Below are 24,064 nucleotides of genomic sequence, written 5' to 3'. Positions count from 1 at the left end.
GAGGTGAGTTTATGACATTATCCTTGTACAGGATGGTCGGGTATCAGAGTTACAGAGTCACAGTGAGCTTCTGCGTGGTCAGGTGGTCCATACCGCTGTGGTTATACAGCAGCACTGTGCAATTGTTGTTCCGGCTGCTTTTGTGATGCATCGTTTCGAGAAGATTCGGTAACCTTAAGGATGCAGAGAATCTGAGAGATCACTCTGGGAATGTATGTGTGGAGAGACGGGAGATGTGCAAGGTGTAAAACGAACAATTCTGCTCAGTATTTACTATCACGTTGGAACTGGGATCCAGTGAGTTCAGGGAATAGAGCCGTGGTATCCCGAAACATGTCAACATTAAAAATGAGTAAGTTTTGGTAGTGTTGATGTGAATCAAGGTGTATTAAACCCTGGTGCCTTGGCATGCTTTTCCTGGTCCAAATTCTGACTGCTTTTCCAGGCCCAACCGTGTACGCTTGGGCTAAAGCATCATGAAAGTCTCCCTGTACTTTCGGGATTACAAGCCAATTCATTTGAAACCACACTGAACATGTAACACATGTTAGTTATAAGAATGACCAGATGTTAAATGTCTTATACCAAATACGGGTGAATGTCGCCAGGCTTAAGAGCTTTTTCGCAGGTGGTAGGCAACACAACGGAGTAGATGGCTGGAGCACTGCTGGAGACTTCACTGGATACAGATCAGGTTCCCTGTGACATGCGGTGAACAAATGTGCTGCTGTAGACAGGCCGGACCACAGTGAAAATCCAGGTACGTTTAACTCATTAATTATGATATGTCTGACAGAAAAAAATATTTAAGGTAACTCTCAGGGACAGGATTGATCCAGACCTGGAAAGGCAGGGATTGATTAGGGACTGTCAGTGTGCCTTTGAAGATGGGAAATCCATCCGCATTATCAGATTGAATGTTTTGAAGAAGTACCTACGTTTAATCACGAGGACAGTTCAGTGGACGTTGGACTTCAGTGAGGCGTTTGACAAGCAGTGGCGTTATCGACTGTTCCAAACGGTTCGAGCCCATGCGACCCCGGGCTGGTTGGATCCAACATTGAATAGGCAACATGAGGCAGAGTGTGTGGGAGGGTTTTCTTTCCTGACTGTAAGTCAGTGACCAGCGGTCATGGAGTCATTGTTTTCTACAATACGGAAATGGGCCCTTCAGCCCACCACTTCCGTGCCGACCATTCCGATCCACACTACTCCCTTCAGCCTGCATAAGCGCCGTGCTCTTCTGTGTCTATCTGTTAGGTGTTTCAGTGTACGTCCCTTCAGTGTGGTGCTGGTAAGATTCCACATACTCCTGCTACATCGCGCTACGATATCACCCACTCTCTGTGTAAAAACGTACCGCTCAGGTCCCCTTCAAACCTCCTTCCTCCCACATTTAACTTGTGCCCTCTTGTTGTTGATCCCCAACCATGGGAAAAAGATTTTGACCATCCACACTTTCTCTTACTCGCATCATCTTCTACAGGGCTACCTCTCAGCCTCCTTCACTCCAGGGAACACCAGCACAGCCTCTCCAATCTCTCCCCTAACTAAAGCCCTCCATTCCAGGAAACATCCTGGTGAATCTTCTCTGCACTCTCTCCAGTGCAATCACATCCTTTCTCTGTTGTGGAGACCAGAATTGCACACATTCCCTCAAGTGTGGCCGTACTCATAAAGTTCCAAAGATAGATCGTGATTCTTCTGTTCTCTGCCCTGACCAATGAAGGCACACATGCCATTCGTCTTCTTCACCATCCTATCCACCTGTGTTGCCACTTTAAGGTAAGATTTACATGGACCCCAAGGTCTCTCTGCTCTTCAACATTCCCTGGTGACCTAACATTTATTGTACACGTCCCACCCTTGGATGATCTGCCAGAAGCATCACATCACGCTTGTCAGGATTAAATTCCATCTGCCAACACCCTGACCAACTTTCCAACGAATCTGTATCCTGCTGTAAAGTGAGATATCCTTCCTCATTATCTACAACACCAATTTTTCTGAAAATCTACACGATTCACGTCAATTTCATTGAAGTGTATCACAAACAGCATAGATCCCAGCGCCCATCGCTGTGGTACACCATATTATCATATCATTCAAGGCTTTAGTCCAGTCATACGTCTTGAGAGGTGTTGGGTGGGGTGATTCATTCTTGTCTGGAAACGAGTTTGCAGCAGATGACGAGCCCCTCCTGCTGGAAAGATACATACTCCTGGTTGGGAGACAGAGTGAAAGAACTTGTCAGGGGAGTGTGCAGGTTCCATGGTGTAATGGTGAGCACTCTGGACTTTGAATCCAGCGATCCGAGTTCAAATCTCGGTGGAACCTTCCTGTTGGTGATTTTGCAGTTGACCAATTTAGGACGTTGAATTTGAAAGGCCGGGTTTCTTAGCAGAGTTGGGAGTGAGGTGTTTTGTTCCTACATTCATTTAGTAACGCCGGCCTGTCCTTTGTGCTGCTAAATCAGCAGAGGGCAGACTGGTGCTGTCTCGAGCTGCGGAAAAGAGTGTTTTGTGGAGCGTTTTGGTCAACTACGTGGTTAAATATCAGAACCGACACTCAGCAGTGCTGTCTCCTGATACAAGCAGTTTCATCACGTCCCTGCAGAGAAACAGCTCACAGGCATTTCCAGTAAATTATAGACTGTTGTGGGTTTTACACAACAAATGCAGCGACACACTCTGAACTGTCAGCTTCCTGGTGTTCACAGAATTTAACACTTCCTGCCAGTGAAAAGCCACCGACTCTGTACACCTTGGTAACCATGTTCCATCAGCTGCTTCTCCAATCCCAGTCCTCGTCATTGTGACTGTTCTTCCCGTTCAGCTTTGAAAATTGCCCCAACCCTCTTCACATAGTCATATTTGGCCAAGTTCGTCTCTGAGACGTCCTGGTGTCCTCTGGTGAGGATGTAGCTGCTTCGTCTGTGCATCTGCTGTTGTCGTTCCGATAAGGTGCAGAAGGAATCCAGGCACATCCTGAACCTGTATTGTCCCTCTTTGTTTTTGTACACCGGAGAGATTCTCTTCACCCTCCTCATTAATCCTCTGAACTGTCCAGTGAGATTGGCAGTGTCTCTGGTCGGTACGCACATCACACCGGACCTCCTCCGCACTCTGCATCACAAAAGCAGCCTGAACCACATTTGCACAGTGCTGCTGTATAAGCACAGCGGTGTGGACCACCTGATCCTGCAGATGCTCACTGTGACTCTGTATGCCCGATACACTCCCGTCCTGTGTGAGGATAATGTCACAAACTCACTTCAGACATTTTAACACAGTGTCGGTAGTCCTGAATGATGTCCACACTGCATCTACATCCCTCCCCAGGTGGATATTTTTCTTGTCACCTCAGCCCAAGTGTACACGGTTCAACCAGGGAAATCCGTCAGCATTTGCTGTGGTTCCATGGTGTAATGGTAAGCACTTTGGACTCTGAATCCAGCGACCCGAGTTCAAATCTCGGTGGAACCTTAATGCTTGTTGGCAAGTTGGTAAATTTTGGGCATGCAATTTTAAAACCTGGGATTGTTGGCAGAAATGATATTGTCGCTGTTTGGTCTGGATTTTAATTAAGAATCTGAGGCCAGACATTTTGTGCTGTTAGATCAGCAGTAGTCAGGCTTGCGGCTGATGGTGTCCAGAGATGTGAACAATTGTGTTTTGCTGAGCGCTCTGTTCAACTGTGTGGACAGTGTTAAGCAACAGACTCGATACTCAGTTGTCTGGTCTCAGGATAAAACCTGTATACGCTGCCCAAGGTATTGCCATGAGCAACTCAATGGCGATTTATATTTGGCGTATAATTCTACTGAAGATGCGGATATCGACAGTCAATCAGCAATTTCCTAATCTCTCAAACACGTTCCGAAGTAGACTTCCTATCTCGGTTTCCTACCCACTTCTGTCAACTCGAAGACAAAGTTCTGGTGATCTCTGACCACTGGGGAATCAGCTTCTTACCTACTTAATCCATGTATTCAGGATTGGGCCAGGAAAAGCATTCAGGGTTTTCTGTGGTTCCATGGTGTAATGGTGATACTCTGGACTCTGAATCCAGCGATCTGAGTTCAAATCTCAGTGGAACCTGTTTGCTGTCAAGTGCTGTGTTACCCTTGTGGATGGATCCAGAGCTTGTGTCTCTGAACTTCTGATGAACCAAAGCAGCCACCGAGCTTTCCTTGCGATTGGTTTCATTCAAGATCTCAGTCCAACTCCATGGGTCCAGAGATCCTACATTTTGCAGGTCTGTCGGAATTGTGAGTTAAACGGTCAGATTAAGGAGAAGTAGAGAGCCATGAGAATCTTCAAGAAATTCAGTCCATCCAATGGGAAACGGACTGAGGAGAAGAACTGAGCCAGAGAGTGCAGTCAGTTTGATAACTTACAATGTGGTATAATGTGTGAGGTGAGTTTATTTCATTATCATTCTACAGCATGGGAGGGTGTCAGAGTTTCAGAGCCACAGTGAGCTTCTGCGTGGTCTGGTGGTCCAGACCGCTGTGGTTGTACAGCAGCACTGTGAAAATGTGGTTCAGGCTAGTGTTGTGATGCATCGTCCTGAGAATATGCTGTAACCTTAAGGATCCTGAGAATCTGAGAGATCACTGTGGGAATCTATGTGTGGAGACACGGGAGATGGGCAAGGTGTAAAACGAAAACTTCTCCTCCGTATTTACCATCAGTTCGGAACTGGCACACAGTGAGTTCAGGGAATTGAGCCGTGGTTTCCCGAAACATGTCAACATTACAAAGGAGAAAGTGTTGGTATTGTTGGAGTGCATCAAGGTGGATAACACCCTGGTGCCTTGGCATACTTTTCCTTCTCCAAATGCTGACTGTGATTTCTGATCCAACCCTGTACACTTAGACTGAAGCATCATGGAAGTCTCCCTGTGCTTTCGGGATTACAAGCCATTTTATTTGGTACCAGACTGAACACATGTTAGTTATAAGAATGAGCAGATGTAAAATGTCTTATACCAAATACGGGTGGATATCGCCAGGGTGAGGGGATTTTTCGCAGGCTGGTGGGAAACACAACGGAGTAGATGGCTGGAGCCCTGACGGAGATTTCACTCGATACAGATCAGGCTACCTGTGACAGGCGGTGAACAAATGTGCTCCTTTAGACAGGCCGGTCCACAGCGAAAATCCAGGTACTTTTAGGTCAGTAATTCTGACATGTCTGGGAGGAAAATTATTAAAGATAACTCTCAGGGACAGGATTGATCCGGACATGGAAAGCCAGCGATTGCGTAGGGATGGTCAGTGTGTCTTTGAAGATGGGAATTCCAGCCGCATTATCTGATTGAATGTTTTGAGAAAGTACCTACGTTTAATCACAAGGACAGTTCAGTGGAAGTTGGACTTCAATGAGGCCTTTGACAAGCAGCGGCGTTAACGTTTGATCCAAAAGTTTCGAGCCCATGGGCCCCAGGACAGGTTGGATCCAACATTGAATTGGCAACATGAGGCGGGGTGTGTGTTAGGGTTTTCTTTCTTGACTGTGTCAGTGACCAGCGGTCATGGAGTCATTGTGTTCTACAGTACCGAAATGGGCCCTTCGGCCCACCACTTCCGTGCCGACAATATCCCCATCCACACTACTCACTTCTGCCTGCATTAGGGCCGTGCTCTTCTGTCTATCTGTTAGGTGATTCAGTGAGCGTCCCTTCAGTGTGGCGCTGGTCAGATTCCACACGCTCCTCATGCAGCGCGCTGCGATATCACCCACTCTCTGTGTAAAAACGTACCGCTCAGTTCCCCTTTAAACCTCCTTCCTCCCACCTTTAACTTGTGCCCTCTTGTTGTTGATCCCCAACCATGGGAAAAAGATTTTGACCATCAACACTTTCTCTGCCTCTCATCATCTTATACACCTCTATAGGGTGACCTCTCAGCCTCCTTCACTCCAGGGAACACCAGCACAACCTCTTCAATCTCTCCACTAACTAATGCCCTCCAATCCAGGCAACATCCTGGTGAATCTCCTCTGCACTCTCTCCAGTGCAATCAATTCCTTTCTCTATTGTGGGGACCAAAATTGCACACATTCCCTCAAGTGTGGCCGTACTCATAAAGTTGCAACGTTATATCTTGACTCTTCTCTTCTCTGCCCTGATTAACGAAGGCACACATGCCATCCGCCTTCTTCACCATCCTATCCACCTGTGCTGCCACTTTAAGGTAAGATTGACATGGACCCCAAGGTCTCTCTGCTCTTCAACATTCCCTGGCGACCTAACATTTATTGGACTCGTCCCACCCTTGGATGATCTGCCAGAAGCATCACATCACGCTTGTCAGGATTAAATTCCATCTGCCAACACTCCGACCAACTTTCCAACTGATCTGTATCCTGTTGTAGACTGAGACATCCTTCCTCATTATTTACAACACCAATTATTCTGAAAACCTACTCGATTCACGTCCATGTCATTAAAGTGCATCACAATCAGCATAGATCCCAGCGCCTATCGCTGTGGTACATCCCATTATCATATCACTCAAGGCGTTAGTCCAGTCAGGCGTCTTGAGAGGTGTTGTGTGGGGTGATTCATTCTTGTCTTGAAAGTAGTTTGCAGCAGGTGACCAGCCCCTGCAGCTGGAATGAGACATTCTGCTGTTGGGGAGGCAGAGAGAAAGAACTTGTCGGGGAGTGTGCAGGTTCCATGGTGTAATGGTGAGCACTCTGGACTTTGAATCCAGCGATCCGAGTTCGATGCTCGGTGGAACCTTCCTGTCTGTGATTTGGCAGTTGACCAATTTAGGACGTTGAATTTGAAAGGCCGGGTTTCTTGGCAGAGTTGGGGACGAGGTGCTTTGTTCCTCCATTCATTTAGTAACGCCAGTCTGTCCTTTGTGCTGCTAAATCAGCAGAGGGCAGACTAGTGCTCTCTGGAGCTGTGAACCAGAGTGTTTTGTGGATCGTTCTGGTCAACTACGTGGACAGTGTAAATAAAGGAGTCGACACTCAGCAGTGCTGTCTCCTGATACAAGCAGTTTCATCACGTCCCTGCAGTAAATGAGCTCACAGGCATTTCCACTGATTTATAGACTGTTGTGGGTTTTACACGACAAATGCGGCGAAACACTCTGATCTGTCAACTTCCTGGGGTTCACATCATTTAATGCTTCCTGCCAGTGAAAAGCCACCGACTCTGTACACCTTGGTAACCATGGTCCATCAGCTGTTTGTCCAATCCCAGTCCTCGTCATTGTGACTGTTCTTCTCGTTGAGCTTTGAAAATTATCCCAACCCTCTTCGCAGAGTCATATTTGGCCAAGTTCGTCTCTGAGACGTCCTGGTGTCCTCTGGTGAGGATGTAGCTGCTTCGTCTGTGGATCTGCTGTTGTCGTGCCGATCAGGTGCAGAGGTAATCCAGGCACATCCTGAACCTGTATTGTCCCTCCCTGTTTTTTTACACCGGAGAGTTTCTCTTCACACTCTCCATTAATCCTCTGATCTGTCCAGTTAGCTTGGCAGTGTCTCTGGTCGGTACTCAATTCACACCGGACCTCCTCCACACTCTGCATCACAAAAGCAGCCTGAACTATATTTGCACTTTGCTGCTGTATAACCACAGCGGTCTGGGATACCTGACCCTGCAGATGCTCACTGTGACTCTGTATCTCTGATACCCTCCCATCCTCTGTGAGGATAATGTCAGAAACTCTCTTCACACATTATACCACAGTGTCGGTAGTCCTGAATGAAGTCGACACTGACACGTAGCTGCATCTTCATCCCTCCCCAGGTGGATAATTTTCTTGTCACCTCAGTCCAATTGTACACGGTTGAACCAGGAGAAGCAGTCAGCATTTTCTGTGGTTCCATGGGGTAATGGTCAGCACTCTCGACTCTGAATCCAGCGATCCGAGTTCAAATCTCGGTGGAAAGAGTTTGCTGTCAAGTGCTGTGCTGCCCCTGCGGATGCATCCAGAGGTTGTGTCTCCGACCATTTGATAAACCAAAGCAGCCATCTGAGCTTTCGCTGCAATTCGTTTCATTCAAGGTCTCAGTCCAACTCCATGGGTCCTGAGATCGTTCCCTTCTTGCCTGATGTCGTTCATTCATTTATTTTTGCAATCTTTTTATTAGTGTTCAAATTACTACAGATTGATATACAGCATCAATATTTATACATGTCATACCAAGAGATCAGGATAACAATTATAGCATATATAATCATAAAGAACAAGAAAATATAAAAAAATCTGGATATCCAACGCTCTTAGTAAATGAATATAATATAAAAGAATGGAAAGAAAAAGACTTATTATATGAATTTAAAAGAATCAAATCAATAAAAAAATTATAAACAATATAAATTAAAGAAATAAAATTTTCCAAAAAAAAAACAAACAACATAAAAAGGGGGAAAACTGGGCTAAAGGTTCTCAGTAGAAACAGAGCAATATTTTGTCGTCAAGTCCGTTCCTCCAAGTTGCAAAATTATTGAAAGGGGATCTACATCATGTGAAAATATTGAATAAATGGACTCCAAATATCTTCAAATTTAAGTGTCGGATCAACAGTACCACTCCTATTTTTTTCCAAACATGATATAATTTGAAAAAACCATTGAAAAGTAGTTGCGGGTATTGGATCCTTCCATTAACGCAAAATGGATCGTTTGGCCATTAATGTAAGAAAAGCAATCATACGGTTAGCGGAAGGATATAAATGGCCAGACTGTATCCTTGGTAATCCAAACATTGCAGTGATCGGGTGAGGTTGTAAATCAATCTTCAATACGTTTGAAATAATGTTAAAAATGTCTTTCCAATACTTTTCCAGAAGAGGACAGGACCGAAACATATGTGTCAAAGAAGCCACATTCGATTTACATCTGTCACATATAGGTTTTATATGGTTATAAAAAACGAGCTAACTTACCTTTGGATATATGTGTCCTGTGGACTACCTTAAACTGTATCAACGGATGTCTGGCACTCATTGAAGATGTATTGAATAAATGAAGAATTTTCTCCCAGGTCTCTATAGCTATAGATGTCTGGAGTTCACCTTCCCATTCAATCTTAATTTTGTCTAATGATTCTAGACGTATTTTCATAATTAAATCATAAATTATCGCTATCAAGCCCTTCTGATAAGGATTAAGACCTATTTCTTTTCCGTAGTTTCAATTTTGTATGGTGTCGGAAAAGAGGGTATAGTAGTTTTTTAAAAAATTCTGATCTGCAACTATCGAAGCTATTTCTAATCTGGACAGAAAGTTTGATCGGAGCTTTGCCGAATTGAAGTCTATTTTAAAAGACTTTGAAGAAAAGCCAAATACACTTATCCAGGAGAAAGCCAAACAAAGGCAATTAATTACTGAACTCGACCAAGCTGGTAAAGAGAGAGATGCCAAACTCCACTCACTTGAAAAAGCCTCAATTACGACCAAGCAAAACCTGGAAAAGCAACAAGAGAGGATCATCGACCTGGAAGGACGCAGCAGGAGGAAAAATTTAAGGATCATCAATTTTCCAGAAAATACTGAGACTGGTAACCCTACGGAATTCTTCTCTTATCTGTTGCTTGATGTTTTTGGTTCCGAAATGTTGCCTCGTCAGCCCATTTTCGATAGGGCTCACAGAGCATTAAGATTCAAACCTGCTCCGGATTAAAAAACCTCAGCCAGTAATACTGAGATTTCATTTTGTCAGCGTCAAGGAGCTCCTGAGTCGTACTGCTCGTAGGCGTGGAATGATTTAATTTAAACAATAGAAGTTTCGAATAGTTGCAGATTACAGAAAGGCTGACCTACAAACCAATTATGGCTCGTCTTTATCAAAGCAATTATCATCCTGCATTATTATTCCCAGCAAGGCTGCGAATTACACTGCCTGATAAACCTCGTAAATGGTTTCAATCTATTAAAGAAGCCGAGAATTTTCGTTTGAATTAGCTTTTAATTTTAGAAGCAAAGAAATTGTGGAAGAGACACAGTGTATTTCCTTTGATTTACTACCTATTTGTTTCATTATCCAATTAATTTTTAGATTTAAACCTTTCTTTGTTCTTCTTTTAATATATTTAATATCTTATTTTAATAACAATTAAGAATTTAACAAAATAATTGATCGTTTGCTTTCTTTTCGAAATAATTATTAAACTGTATTTTTTAACTGTCGGCTGTTAACGCCCTTTGGCTCTGTTTCAATCTGACAACCATGTTGTCAGTTCGTTATCTCTGTTTTTATTATGTTGTTGATTTTAAGACAAAATATGGGTGGTTTATATATTTTTTTCAATTTGGACTATTGCCAGCAATAGAACAGGGGTTTGTTCAATAGAGGGTAGCGTACTGGCTGCCTGTTGACCAGTTTTCGGGCTGTTCGGGGGTGGTTTTTTTTTACGTTTTTCTTCTGGGCAAAACTACAAAGTTTACTAATTTGTCGTCATATCCGTGTCCTCTGTGAATATTTTGTTTACTTCTTCCGGTTGGTGAGATAATATTAAAATTAACCCTTTACATACCATATTTTTAACCTGTTAAAATGGATAAGACTATTAATTTTATTTCATGGAATGTTAATGGCTTAAATAATCCACTTAAACGGAAGAAGATTTTTAAAGTTTTTCATAGACTAAATGGTCAGATTATTTTCGTTGAGTAGACTCACATCAGGAAGAAGGATAATCAAAGTTTTTTTTAGATTTTGAGGGGTCAACAGTTCCATTCGAATTCACAAGCAAAGGTGAAAGGAGCTTCTATTTTTATAGACTCCTTTTATTTCGTTTGTTCATAATGAGACAATATCAGACCCAAATGGTAGATTTTTATTAATCACTGGTCTGATTCATAATAAAAAAGTTGTTATGGTTAATGTTTATGCTCCCAATGTAGATCACCCTGAATTTTTTAAACATCTATTTGAATTTTTTTCCTAATTTAAATGAATACACTTTGATTATGGGTGGAGATTTTAACTGTTGTCTAAACACTTCCATGGATAAATCTGTATCAGATCCTGCACTTCCAAACATATCCGCTGTCTTTATTAGTTGCTTTTTAGTTGAATCTGCAATTTTAGATGCTTGGAGATTTCAACATCCATATGATAAAGAATTTTCATTCTTTTCTCATGTTTACCATAACTACTCGAGGATTGATTATTTTTTTATTGATGCTAGATTAGCTCCACTTACTATGGACTGTAAATACGATGCAATCGCCATCTTTGATCATGCACCATTGACTTCATCAATTAAATTACCAGATGTGTCCTTTGATGTCAGACAATGGCGATTTAATCCTTCGCTATTACAAGACTCAGATTTCATCCAATTTATCAAAGAACGGATTTCATTTTTCATTTTAACTAATTCCACAGAAGGAATTTCCAGTGGGATAATTGGGATACTTTTAAAGCATATATCCGTGGTCAAATAATTTCATATTCCGCTGGCTTGAAAAAACGAACTAATAATGAAATACATGTATTGGTTGCCAAGATTAGAGAAATCGGTAAAAAAAAATCTTATACTCCGAATCTGGAGCCTTTTAAAAAGAGAACAGAACTCCAATTACAACATAGATTATTATTAACATCTTCAGTTGAAAATCTACTACTTAAAAACAAAAGTCAATTTTATATACACGGTGATAAATCCGGTAAATTATTGGCCAACCAATTGAAAGCTACTTTATCTAAACGTCAGATTAACAAAATTTGTAAACCAGATGGTACTTACACGACAGATCCTGTTCAAGTCAACAAATCCTTTCAAGAATTTTATTCTTCTTTATACCAATCAGAATCACCTGAGGATCCTACATCAATGTATTGCTTTTTAAGAGATCTGAAGATTTCCCAATTATCTTTAGATGAACGTTCTACATTAGATGCTCCCATTTCGGAGGAAGAAATAAAGAAAGTAATATTTTCAATGACCTCGGGTAAAGCACCCGGCCCTGACGGATATACAGCTGATTTTTTAAATCTTTTTCTGATATTCTTGTTCCCTGGTGAGCCAAGATTTTCAAAGATGCCCTATCAGTGGGTAAATTACCACAATCTTTCTATGAAGCAACTATTTCTTTAATTCTTAAAAAGGATAACGATCCCACCGATTGTGCATCTTATAGACCTATTTCTTTATTAAATGTAGATTCTAAAATATTTTCCAAAATATTGGCCTTTAGACTGGAAAAGATTCTCCCACAAATTATCTCTGAAGACCAGACAGGATTTATTCAGAATCGTTATTTACATTTTAATATCAGGAGATTAATGAATATTATATATACTCCTTCATCCCAAATTCCAGAATGTGTTGTTTCACTAGATGCCGAAAAGGTGTTTCACAGAGTAGAATGGGAATATCTATTCACTACACTTCACAAACTTAATTTTATCCCTAAATTTATATCTGCGATTAAGATGATTTATTATACACCTATGGCTTCAATACTTACTAATAATCAAAGATCTCCTTTGTTTAGGCTTATTCGAGGTACTAGACAAGGTTGCCCGTTAAGCACTTTATTATTTGATATTGCTTTCGAACCCTTGGCTATTGCACTTCGGGACTCTTCAGATGTACGTGGCATTACTCGCGGACAGATGATTCATAAACTCTCTCCGCCGATGACCTGTTACTTTATATTTCTAATCCGGATGAATCTATCCCCGCAGTACTATCACTACTAGATCAGTTTAGTGTTTTTTTTTCTGGCTATAGATTAGATCTTAATACGAGCCAACTTTTTCCATTTAATATGAAAACCACAATTTATAGCCAATTACCTCTTCGATTGGTAACTGACTATTTTCTGTATTTAGGTGTTAAAATTACCAAGAAACATAAGGACTTATTTAACGCTAATCTACTGCCTTTAATTGACCATGTTAGACAATTATTTACTAAGTGGTATTGACTGCCTTTATCATTGGTAGGCCGAATTAATGCGATTAAGATGAATATTTTACCAAACATTTTCTATTTATTTTAAGCGATTCCAATTTTTGTCCCGAAATCTTTTATTGACAAAATTGATTCTAAAATTCGTTCATATATTTGGCAGAATAAAAACCCAAGGTTAAGTAAGAAATATTTACAAAAATTAAAAAGGATGGTTGTTTGGCCTTGCCTAACTTTAACTTATACTATTGGGCAATTAATATTAGATATTTAATTTTCCGGTTACAAGATTCTGATGTAATTCAATGCCCCAAATGGGTATGCCTTGAGCAACAATCAGTTCCTGACTTTTCATTAGTTTCTATTTTAGGTGCTTCTCTTCCTTTTGCACTTACCATGTTAAGTAACCATACGACTAACCCAATTGTTAAACATACAATACGAACATGGTTTCAATTTCATAAATTTTTTGGATGGAATAAATTGATTTGTCAAGTCCCATTCAATCTAATTTTTCTTCCATCCATCTAGAGCTGACTCAGCTTTTTCCATATGGAAAAGGAAGGGAATGGTATGTTTTCGGGATCTGTTTAGTCGTTCATTCTTGGCTTGAGTTTCCACCCGGTGGCAAGCCCCTCTCAGCAAGTAAAAATGATTGAGGGTGTGCAGGATCCATGGTGTAATGATGAGCACTCTGGACTTTGAATCCAGGGATCCGAGTTCAAATTCGCTGGAACCTTAATGCTTGTGACAAGTTGGTAAATTTTGGGCATGCAAGGTGAAAACATGGGATTGTTGGCAGAGATGAGTTTGTCGCTATTTGGTCTAAATGTTAATTAAGAATCTGAGGCCAGACATTTTGTGCTGTTAAAGCAGCAGCAGTCAGGCTTGCTGCTGATGGCGTCCAGAGATGTGAACAATTGTGTTTTGCTGAGCGCTCTGGGGAACTGTGTGGACAGTGTTAAACAACAGACTCGATACTCAGTTTTCGGGTCTCAGGATAAAACCTGTCTACGCTGCCCACGGTATTGCCATGAGCAACTGAATGATGATGAATATTTGAGATATAATTCTGCTTAAGAGGTGGATATCAACAGTCAATCAGCAATATCTTAATCTCTCAAACTCGTTCCGAAGTCGACTTCCTTTCTCGGTTTCCTACCCAGTTCTGTCAACTCGGAGAGAAAGTTGTGGTGTTCTCTGACCACAGGGGAATAAGCTTTTTACCTCCTTAGTGGAAGCATTCAGGATTGGGCAAGGAAAAGCACTCAGCGTTTTCTGTGGTTTCATTGTGTAATGGGGAGCACTCTGGACTCTGAATCCAACGATCCGAGTTCAAATCTCGTTGGAACCTGTTTACTGCCCTTGCGGATGCATGCAGAGGTTGTGTCTCTGTACTTCTGATGAACCAAAGCAGCCACCTGACCTTTCTCTGCAATTCGTTTCATTCAAGATCTCAGTCCAACTCCATGGGTCCTGAGATCGTATATTTAGCAGGTTGTCGGTATTATGAGTTAAACGTTCAGATCAAGGAGAAGTAGAGATCTATGTGAATCTTCATGAAATTCAGTCCATCCAATGGGAAATAGACTGAGGAGAAGTATTGAAGCCAGATGGGGCAGTCAGTTTGATTACTTACAATGTGGTATTAAGTGTGAGGTGCGATTATAAAATTATGCTTGTACAGGATAGGAGGGTATCAGCGTTACAGAGTCACAGTGAGATTCTGCGTGGTCCGGTGGTCCAGACCGGTGTGGTTATACAGCAGCACTGTGCAAATGTGGTTACGGCTGGTTTTGTAATGCATCGTCTTGCGAAAATGCTGTAACCTTAAGGATCCAGAGAATCTGAGAGATCACTGTTGGAATCTATGTGTGGAGACACCGGAGAATGGCAAATTGTTAAACGAACACCTCTGCTCAATATTTCCAATAACGTTGTAACTGGGAACTAGTGAGTTCAGGGAATTGAACAGTGGTATCCCGAAACATTTCAACATTACAAAGGAGAAAGTATTGGTGGTGTTGGAGTGCATTAAGGTGGATAAAACCCTGGGGTCATGGAATGATTTTCCTGGTGCAAATGGTGACTGCTTTTCCTGGCCCAACCCTGTACACTTCCACTGAGCATGATGAAATTCTCCCTGTGCTATCGGGACTACAAGCCAATTTATTTAATACCACACTAAACACGGTACGCATGTTAGTTATAAAAATGAGCAGATGTTAAATGTTTTACACCAAATAACGATGGATGTCCCCAGGGTGAGGGGATTTTTCGCAGGCTGTTGGGGAACACAACGGAGCAGATGGTTAGAGTCTGATGGAGACTTCACTAACGACAGATCAGGTACCTGTGATAGGCGGTAAACAAATGTGTTCCGTTAGACAGGCCGGGCCACAGGGAAACGCCAGGTACCTTTAGCTCTGTAAGTCTAACATCTGTGACAGGGGAATTACTAAAGCTAACTCTCAGGGACAGTATTGATCCAGACTTGGAAAGGCAGGGATTGGTTAGGGTCTGTCAGTGTTGCTTTGTCGATTGGAAATCCAGCCTCAGTAATCTGATTGAATGTTTTGAGGAAGTAACTAAGTTTATTCACGATGTAGTTCAGTGGACGTTGGACTTCAGTGAGGCCTTTGATACGGACCGGCGTTATGTACTGGTCCAAACGTTTCCAGCCCATGGGACCCACGGCAGGTTGGATCCAACATTGACTTGGCAACATGAGTGAGGGATTGTGAGAGGGTTAGCGTTTCTGACTGTAAGTTAGTGACGAGCGGTCGGCGAGTCCTTGTGCTGTAGAACACTGAAATGGTCATTCGGTCCACCACATCCGTGCCCATCATTCGCCCATCCACACGACGCCCATCTGCCTCCATTAGGGCCGTGTCCTTCTGTGTCTATCCGTTAGCTGTTTCTGTCAATGTCCCTTCAATGTGGTGCTGGTCTGGTTCCACACCCTCAATCGGCAGCGCGCTCCGATATCACCAACTCTCTGTGTAACAACTTACCCCTCAGGTCCCCTTTGAACCTCCTTCCTCCCACCTTAAACCTGTGCCCTCTTGACGATTCCAAACCATGGGAAAAATATTTTGAACATCCACACTTTCTCTGCCTCTCATAATTTTATACACCGCTATAGGGTCACCTCTCAGCCTCCATCACTCCAAGGAACGCCAACTCAGCCTCTCCAATCTCTCCCATAACTAAAGCAACCAATCCAGGCAACATCCTGGTGAATCTAGTCCGCAGTCTCTCCAGTGCAATCTCATCTTTTCTCTATTGTTGAGACAAGAGTTGTACACAATTCTTCAAGTGTGGCCGTACTCATAAAGTTCCAACGTTATGTCGTGACTCTTCTGTTCTCTGCCCTGACCAATGAAGGCACACAAACCCTATGCCTTTTTCACCATCCTGTCCACCTGTGTTGACGCTTTCAAGCTGCGATGGACATGGACCCTAAGTTCTCTCTACTCTTCAACATTCCCTGGTCACCGACCATTTATCGGACTCGTTCCACTTTTGGATGATCTGCCGGAAACTTCAGCTCACGCTTGTCAGGATTAAATTCCATCTGCCAACACTCTGCCTAACTTTCCATCTGATCTGTATCCTGCTATAGACTGACACAACCTTCCTCATTATCTACAACACCAATTTTTGTGAAAACCGTCTCTATTCACGTCCATGTTATTAATGTGCATGACAAACAGCGCCGATCGCTGTGGGACTCAACATTATCATATCATTCAAGGCTTTAGTCCAGTTCATGCGTCGTGAGAGGTGTTGGGTGGGGTGATTCATTATTTTATGAAAGGAGTTCGCAACAGGTGACAAGCCCCTCTAGCTGGAATGAAGTATTCTCCTGGTGGGGAACTTGTCAGCGGAGTGTGCAGGTTACATGGTGTAACGGTGAGCACGCTGGACTTTGAATCCAGCGATTCGTGTTCGAAACTCGGTGGAACCTTCCTGTTGGTGATTTGGCAGTTGGCCAATTTAGGACGTGCAGTTTGACAGGCTGGATTTCTTGGCAGAGTTGTGGATGTGGTGCGTTGTTCCTTCAGTAATTTAGTAACGCCAGCCTGACCTTTGTGTTGTTATATCAGCAGAGGGCAGACTGGTGCTGTCTAGAGCTGTGAACCAGGGTGTTTCCTGGAGTGTTCTGGTCAACTACGTGGACAGTATTAAATAACAGAGTCGACACGCAGCAGTCCGGTCCGGATACAAGCAATTTATTCACGTCCCTGCAGAGAAACGGCTCACAAGCATTTCCAGTGAGATATAGACTGTTGAGGGTTCTACACAACAAATGTAGCGACACACTCTGAACTGTCAGCTTCCTTGTGTTCACAGACTTTAACACTTCCTGCCAGTGAAAAGCCACCGACCCTGTACACCTTGGTAACCCTGTTGCATCAGCTGCTTGTTCAATCCAATCCAGTCATTCTGACTGTTCTTCTCGTTCCGCAATGAAAACTATCCCAACTTTCTTCACAGAGTCAGATTTGGCCAAGTTCGTTTCTGACACTCCTTGGTGTCCTCTGGTGAGGATGTAGTTGCTTGGTCTGTGGATCTGCAGATGTCGTGCTGATTAGGTGCAGATGGAATTCAGCCACATCTTGAACCTGTACTGTCCCTCTCTGTTTTTGTCCAGCGGAGAGTTTCTCTTCACACTCCCCATTAATTCTCTGACCTGTCAGTGAGGTTGGCAGTGTCTCTAGTCGGCACTCACTTCACAACGGACTTCCTCCACACTCAGCATCATAAAACCAGCCTGAACTACATTTGCACAGTGCTGCTGTATAACCACAGCGGTCTGGGCCAGCTGACTCTGCAGATGCTCCCTGTGACTCTGAAAGACTGATACCCTCCAAAGATGTGTGAGGATAATGTCACAATCTCAACACACACATTATACCACAGAGTCGGTAGTCCCGAATGATGTCCAAACTGATAAGTGGCAGCATCTTCATCGCTCTACAGGGGGATAAGTTTCTTCTCACCTCAGCACAAGTGTGCACGTTTGGGCCAGGAAAAGCAGTCAGCATTTTCTGTAGTTCGATGGTGTAATGGTGAGAATTTTGGACTCTGAATCCAGCGATCCGAGTTCAAATCTCGGTGGAACCTGTTTGCTGTCAAGTGTTGTGCTGCCTCTGCGGATGCGTGCAGACGTAGTGCCTCCGAACATTTGAGGAACCAAAGCAGCCATCTGAGCTTTCGCTCCAATTCGTTTCATTCAAGGTCTCAGTCGAACTGCATGGGTCCTGAAATCGTTCCCTTCTTGACTGATGTCTTTCATTTTTGGCTTGGGTTTGCACCCAGTGACATTCCATCGCATCAGAGTGAAAATGATTGAGCATGTTCAGGTTCCATGGTGTAATGACGAGCACCCTTGACTTTCAATCCAGTGATCCGTCTTCAAATCTCGCTGGAACCTTAATGCTTGTTTGCAAGTTGGTAAATTTTGAGCATGCATTTTGAAAACCTGGGATTGTTGGCAGACATGAAATTGTCGCTGTTTGGTCTCGATGTTAATTATTAGTCTGAGGCCAGACATTTTGTGCTGTTAGATCTGCAGTAGTCAGGCTTGCTGCTGATGGCGTCCAGAGATCTGAACAATTGTGTTTTGCTGTTCGTTCTGTTGAACTGTGTGGACAGTGTTAAGCAACAGAATCGATACTCAGTTGTCTGGTCTCAGGATAAAACCTGTCTACGCTGCCCAAGGTATTGCCATGAGCAACTGAATGATGATGAATATTTGGGATATAATTCTGCTGAAGAGGTGGATATCAACAGTCAATCAGCAACTTCTTAATCTCTCAAACACGTTCCGACGTAGACTTCCTATCTCGCTTTCCTACCCAGTTCTGTCAACTCGGAAAGAAAGTTCTAGGGTTCTTTGACCACAGGGGAATCATCTTCTTACCTCCTTGGTCCACGTATTCAGGATTGGGCCAGGAAAAGCATTCAGCGTTTTCTGTGGTTCCATGGTGTAATGGTGAGCACTCTGGACTCTGAATCCAGCGATCCGAGTTCAAATCTCGGTGGAACCTGTTTGCTGTCAAGTGCTGTGCTGCCCTTGCAGATGCATGCAGAAGTTGTGTCTCTGAACTTCTGATGAACCAAAGCAGCCACCTGTGTTTTCGGTTCAATTGGTTTCATTCAAGATCTCCGTCCAACTCCATGGGTGCAGAGATCGTACATTTTGCAGGTCTGTCGTGATTATGAGTTAAACGATCAGATCAAGGATAAGTAGAGATCCATGAGAATCTTCAAGCAATTCAGTCCATCCAATGGGAAACAGACTGAGGAGAAGAACTGAAGCCAGAGAGTGCAGTCAGTTTGATTACTTACAATGTGGTATTATATGTGAGATGTGTTTATGACATTATCCTTGTACAGGATGGGAGGGTATCACACTTGCAGAGTCACAGTGAGCTTCTGCGTGGTCAGGTGATCCAGACGGCCGTGGCTATACAGCAGCACTTTTCAAATGTGGTTCTGGCTTCTTTTGTGATACGTCGTCTTGAGAAATTGCGGTGACCTTAAGGATCCCAGAGAATATGAGAGATCAAGTTGGGAATCTATGTGTGGCGACACGGGAGATGGGCAAGGTGTTAAACGAACAATTCTGATCAGTATTTACTATCACGTCGTTACTGGGATTCAGTGAGTTCAGGCAATAGAGCCCTGGTATCCCGAAACATGTCAACATTAAAAAGGAATAAGTGTTGGTTGTGTTGAAGTGAATCAAGGTGGATTAAACCCTGTGGCCTTGGAATACTTTCCTGGTCGAAATGCTGACTGCTTTTCCTGGCCCAACCATGTACACTCGGCTGAAACATCATGAAAGTCTCCCTGACTTTCGGGATTACAAGCCATTTCATTTGAAACCACACAGTACACGTTACGCATGTTAGTTATAAGAATGAGCAGATGTTAAATCTTTTATACCAAATAAGGGTGGATGTCCCCAGGGTGAGCGGATGTGTCTTAGTCAGGTGGGGAACACAACGGAGTAGATGGCTGGAGCTCTTAAGGAGACTTCACTGGCCACGGATCAGTTTCCCTCTGACAGGCGGTGAACAAATGTGCTCCTTGAGACAGGCCGGGCCAGAGGGAAAAGCCAGCTACTTTTAGCTCAGTAAGTCTGACATCTCAGACAGGGAAATTAGTAATGGTAACTCTCAGGGACTTGATTGGCACAGACTTGGAAAGGCAGGGATTGCTTAGGGACTGTCAGTGCGGCTCTGTTCATGCGAAATCCAGCCTCAGTAATTTGATTGATTGTTTTGAGGAAGTAACTGAGTTTATTCACGAGGAGAGTTCAGTGGAATTTGGACTTCAGTGAGGCCTTGGACAAGGACCTGCGTTATAGGCTGATGCAAACGTTTCTAGCCCATGGGTCCCAGGGAGGTTTGGATCCATCATTGACTTGGCAACATGAGGCAGGAGGTGTGGGCGTGTTTGCGTTTCTGACTGTAAGGCAGTGAGCAGCGGTCATGGAGTCATTGTGTTCTACGCACAGAAATGGGCCTTTCGTACCACCACATCGGTTTCGACCATTTGCCCATCCACACTACTCCCATCTGCCTGGATTAGGGCCCTGTCCTTCTATGTCTGTTGTTAGGTGTTTCTGTAAATGTCTCTTCGATGTGGTTCTGGTCTGATTCCACACCTTCCTCCAGCAGCGCGCACCGATATCACACACTCTCAGTGTAAAACCTTACCCCTCAGGTCCCCTTTAAACCTCCTTCCTCCCACCTTAACCCTGTGCCTCCTTGTTGTTGATCCCCAACCATGGCTAAAAGATTTTGACTATCGCTGCCCTATCGCTGCCTCTTATAATCCAAAACACGTCTGCCATAGAACACAGAACAGTCCAGCAGGGGAACGGGCCCTTTGGGCCTCGATGCCTGCGTTAATCGTGATGTCAAATTAAACAAATTCTCTCCCGTCTGCTCAGGATTGATATCCCTTTATTCCTTGCATATTCCTGTGTCAAACGACCTCAAAGGCTACTATCTTATCTCTTCCCGCCACACCCACAGCCTGTTCCAGGAACCCTCCGCTCACTGCGTAAACAACCTGACCCGCAGATCTGCTTCCAACCTTCCCCCTCTCACCTAAAATGCATGTCCCCTCGTACTTGAGATTTCTACCCTGGGAACACCAGACCAGTCTATGCAATATCTCTGTATTTAAAACAATTACAGTTCAAATCCCCTTTAAACCTCCTTCCTCTCAACTTAAATCTGTGCCCTCTTGTTGGTGATCCTCAACCATGGGAAAATGATTCTGACCGTACACACATTCTCTGCCTCTCATAATCTTATACACCTCTACATTGTCACCTCTCAGCCTACTTCACACCGGGGAACACCAGCCCAGCCTCTCCAATCTCTCCGATAACAAAAACCCTCCACACCTGTCAACACCCTGGTGAATCTCCCCTGCACTTTCTCCAACGCAATCACAGTCTTTCTTTATTGTGGATAACAGAATTGCACACAATCCTTTTGTGTGGTCGTATTCATAAAGTTGCAACGTAATATCGTGACTCTTCTGTTACCGGCATTGACCAGTGAAGGCACACATACAATCCGCCTTCTTCATCATCCTATCCACCTGTGTTGCCACTTTCAAGTGCGATGGACATGGACCCCAAGATCTATCTGCTCTTCAACATTCCCTGGTGACCCACCATTTATCGGACACGTCCTAACCTTGGATGATCTGTCAGATTTGTCACCTCAGGCTTGTCAGGATTAATTTCCATCTGCCAACACTCTGCCCAACTTTCCAACTGATCTGTATCCTGCTGTAGCCTGAGACATCCTTCCTCATTATCTACATCACCAATTTTTGTGAAAACCTTCTCCATTCACGTCCATCTCATTAACGTACTTGACAAACAGCAGCGATCGCTGTGGTACACAACATTCTCATATCATTCATGGCTTTAGTCCAATTCATGCCTCTTGAGAGGTGTTGGTGGGGTGATCCATTCTTGTATGGAAATTAGTTTGCAGCAGGTGACAAGCCCCCCCAGCTGGAATGAAACATTCTCCATGTGGGGAGACAGAGAGAAGGAACTTGTCAGGGGAGTGTGCAGGTTCCATGGTGTAATGGTGAGCACTCTGGACTTTGAATGCAGTGATCCGAGTTCGAATCTCGGTGGAACCTTCCTGTTGGTGATTTGGCAGTTGGCGAATTTAGGACGTGAAAGATGACAGGCTGGATTTCTTGGCAGAGTTGTGGATGTGGTGCGTTCTTCCTTCAGTAATGTAGTAACGCCAGCCTGTGCTTTGTTCTGCTAAATCATCAGAGGGCGGACTGGGGCTGTCTGGAGCTGTGAACCACAGTGTTTTGTGGAGCGTTCTGATCAACTACGTGGACAGTTATGAATAACAGAGTCGACACTCAGCTGTCCGGTCAGGATACAAGCAGTTTCTTCACGATCCTGCAGGAAAACGGCTCACAGGCATTTCCAGTGAGATATAGACTGTTGAGGGTTTTACACAACAAATGCAGCGACACACTCTGAACTGTCAACTTCCTTGTGTTCACAACATTTAACTTTTCCTGCCAGTAAAAAGCCACCGACACTGCAGATTCTCACTGTGACTCTGTAAGCCTGATACCCTCCCGTCCTGTGTGAGGATAATGTCACAAACTCACTTCACACATTATGCCACAGTGTCGGTAGTGCTGAATGATGTCCACACTGATACGTGGCTGCATTTTCATCGTTCTACAGGGGGATAAGTTTCTTCTCACCTCAGCCCAAGTGTACACGTTTGGGCCAGGAAAAGCAATCAGCATTTGCTGTCGTTCATGGAATAATGGTGAGCTCTTTGGACTCTGTATCAAGCGATACGAGTTCAAATCTCGGTGGAACCTGTTTGTTGTCAAGCTTTGTGCTGCCCTTGCGGATGCATCCAGAGGTTGTGCCTCCGAACATTTGATGAAACAAAGCATCCATCTGAGCTTTCGCAGCAATTCGTTTCATTCAAGGTTTCAGTCTAACTCCATGGGTCCTGAGATCCTTCCCTTCTTGTCTGATGTCGTTAATTTTTGGCTTGGGTTTGCACCCGATACCAGGCTCATCGCATCAGTGTGAAAATGATTGAACGTGTGCAGGTTCCATGGTGTAATGATGAGCACTCTGGACTTTGAATCCAGTCATCCGAGTTCAAATCTCGATGGAAACTTAATGCCTGTTGGTAAATTGTTAAATTGTGAGCATGCAATTTGAAAACCTGGGATTGTTGGCAGACATGAAATTGTCGTTGTTTGGTCTCGATGTTAATTAATAATCTGAGGCCAGACATTTTGTGCTGTTAGATCTGCAGTAGTCAAGCTTGCTGCTGATGGCGTCCAGAGATCTGAACAATTGTGTTTTGCTGAGCTCTCTGTTCAACTGCGTGGACAGTGTTAAGCAACAGACTCGATACTCAGTTGTCTGGTCTCAGGATAAAACCTGTCTACGCTGCCCAAGGTATTGCCATGAGCAACTGAATGATGATGAATATTTGGGATATAATTCTGCTGAAGAGGTGGATATCAACAGTCAATCAACAATTTCTTAATCTCTCAAACACGTTCCGACGTAGACTTCCTATCTCGCTTTCCTACCCTTTTCTGTCAATTCGGAGAGAAAGTTCTAGTGTTCTTTGACCACAGGGGAATCATCTTCTTACCTCCTTGGTCCACGTATTCAGGATTGGGCCAGGAAAAGCATTCAGCGTTTTCTGTGGTTCCATGGTGTAATGGTGAGCACTCTGGACTCTGAATCCAGCGATCCGAGTTCAAATCTCGGTGGAACCTGTTTGCTGTCAAGTGCTGTGCTGCCCTTCCGGATGCATGCAGAGGTTGTGTCTCTGAACGTCTGATGAAGCAAACCAGCCACCTGAGCTTTCGTTTCAATTCGTTTCATTCAAGATCTCGGTACAACCCAATAGGTCCAGAGATCGTACATTTTGCAGGTCTGTCGTGATTGTGAGTTAAACGATCAGATCAAGGAGAAGTAGAGATCCATGAGAATCTTCAAGCAATTCAGTCCATCCAATGGGAAACGGACTGAGAGGAATAACTGAAGCCAGATAGTGCAGTCAGTTTGATTACGTACAATGTGGTATAATGTGTGAGGAGAGTTTATGACATTATC

General features: G+C 43.6%; 7 non-coding genes across 7 annotated transcripts; all 7 read left to right on the top strand.

Annotated features, from left to right (window-relative positions):
• The first annotated feature begins 2,265 nt into the window (after window positions 1-2,265).
• trnaq-uug (transfer RNA glutamine (anticodon UUG)) lies at window positions 2,266-2,337 on the top strand. The gene has a single exon. It is a non-coding gene; the product is annotated as a tRNA-Gln (tRNA).
• A 1,076-nt stretch (window positions 2,338-3,413) lies between these two features.
• trnaq-cug (transfer RNA glutamine (anticodon CUG)) lies at window positions 3,414-3,485 on the top strand. The gene has a single exon. It is a non-coding gene; the product is annotated as a tRNA-Gln (tRNA).
• A 544-nt stretch (window positions 3,486-4,029) lies between these two features.
• Window positions 4,030-4,100, top strand: trnaq-cug (transfer RNA glutamine (anticodon CUG)). The gene has a single exon. It is a non-coding gene; the product is annotated as a tRNA-Gln (tRNA).
• A 2,579-nt stretch (window positions 4,101-6,679) lies between these two features.
• On the top strand, window positions 6,680-6,751 carry trnaq-uug (transfer RNA glutamine (anticodon UUG)). Its single transcript has one exon. It is a non-coding gene; the product is annotated as a tRNA-Gln (tRNA).
• A 12,124-nt stretch (window positions 6,752-18,875) lies between these two features.
• Window positions 18,876-18,947, top strand: trnaq-cug (transfer RNA glutamine (anticodon CUG)). The gene has a single exon. It is a non-coding gene; the product is annotated as a tRNA-Gln (tRNA).
• Window positions 18,948-22,008: 3,061 nt separating this feature from the next.
• On the top strand, window positions 22,009-22,080 carry trnaq-uug (transfer RNA glutamine (anticodon UUG)). Its single transcript has one exon. It is a non-coding gene; the product is annotated as a tRNA-Gln (tRNA).
• A 1,572-nt stretch (window positions 22,081-23,652) lies between these two features.
• trnaq-cug (transfer RNA glutamine (anticodon CUG)) lies at window positions 23,653-23,724 on the top strand. Its single transcript has one exon. It is a non-coding gene; the product is annotated as a tRNA-Gln (tRNA).
• Window positions 23,725-24,064: the final 340 nt, after the last annotated feature.

Source organism: Pristis pectinata, chromosome 37, assembly GCF_009764475.1.
Source record: "Pristis pectinata isolate sPriPec2 chromosome 37, sPriPec2.1.pri, whole genome shotgun sequence".
NCBI lineage: Eukaryota > Metazoa > Chordata > Chondrichthyes > Rhinopristiformes > Pristidae > Pristis > Pristis pectinata.
The sequence above is the reverse complement of the archived record's forward strand: the minus strand, read 5'-3'. Positions and strand labels throughout refer to the sequence as shown.